Source organism: Nematolebias whitei, chromosome 12 (genome assembly GCF_014905685.2).
Source record: "Nematolebias whitei isolate Nwh7 chromosome 12, NemWhi1, whole genome shotgun sequence".
Taxonomy (NCBI): Eukaryota; Metazoa; Chordata; class Actinopteri; order Cyprinodontiformes; family Rivulidae; genus Nematolebias; species Nematolebias whitei.
In genome coordinates, this window is record NC_056509.1 from 17,854,759 (window position 1) to 17,856,094 (window position 1,336).

Here is a 1,336-nt window from a genome sequence, read left to right on the forward strand (position 1 = left end):
TCTAGCCAAGAGAACATATTGCATCTGGGGTGAGTTGCAGCCACCGGTCTGTGATTTTTACAGCGTCTTTTAAATATAAAAGCAGAGCACCACCTAGTAGACTAATATTGAAGCAATAAGCATAGGGAGAGTGGTAAAAATAAAAATGACTGAGAGAAATGCCTTTGTTTATCCTTAACATTTCCCTTAGGAACACAGGAATTTAATAAAGTTGCTGTGAGGTTATTAGAGCATTTGAAACAATTCTGACTAAATAAAAAAAAATAGAAGGATTTTAAGACTTTCTAAAAAATAGTGTTTACATAGTAAAGTGTGATTACACCAAAAGAAAAATAAATAAATTTTATAAACACCCCAAAACAAATAGAAATGTGTAGGTGATTTCCCCCCAAAGAAAAACTAAGAATTACAAAGTTGGTTCCTAAATTTACAGATAGGATATTCAAAGCATCATGTGTAGATTTGACACTATGCTTTGAATTTACACACTGGAATAACTCAGAACAACTCGTGAAATAACTCATCAGCTCTTTAGAACAGATAACTGGAGCACTCAGTGGGATGCTCCTCTTGACCCAAAAAAGATGCTTATGAAGCTCTTTTTCTTCATGATGTTAAACATCAAAAGAATTTGTCCCAAAAAAGGTTTGATGATCCATTGATGGCTGACTCAGCATGACCTACATGATAGCAAATACCCCCCTCCCCCACCCCCATGATCATCTATTGAACCAGAGAAGCTCCACCTGGCCTTGCATTCCATTATAACATTTTTACAGGCGTGGACTATCAGGGGATGTAAGCAGTAGTTGATCAATAGTAGAACTGGTTGATCTTAAAGACTGGTCCTGAGTCTGAACTGGTTTAACAAGAGATTGGTGCAGGTAGGAGACTGAAATGCTCATGGTCATTGTTGCAAGCAGCATTTTCCAACAAAAGGGCAGGTAAAGAGGATTTCATTTAGGATGTCTCTGTGTTTGTGGATGGGGTTTGTAGGTGGAGATTGGCTGCATTTCATACATTCTTTAATAACCTTTATACATGTTCCAGACCAGTAGGGGAACTGTTTCAAAGCATTAAAAGTTGCACCCAGGCACTACAGACAAGCCTGTCTGATGAAAGTCACATCCAGCTACGAGGTTTGTGGATTTATTGAGAGCCAAACAGATCTCATTAAATGTGACTCTCCTCCGTGTTGGGTTTGGTGTCAAGGAAGGTGACCCAGGAATGCAGATCCACTCACACAGGGGATACAAAAATAAAGAGTTGAATTTTAACAAAAAGCGCAGGACTTACTGGTGGGAGAATACTGACTGGAACGTACAGAAATGATCAA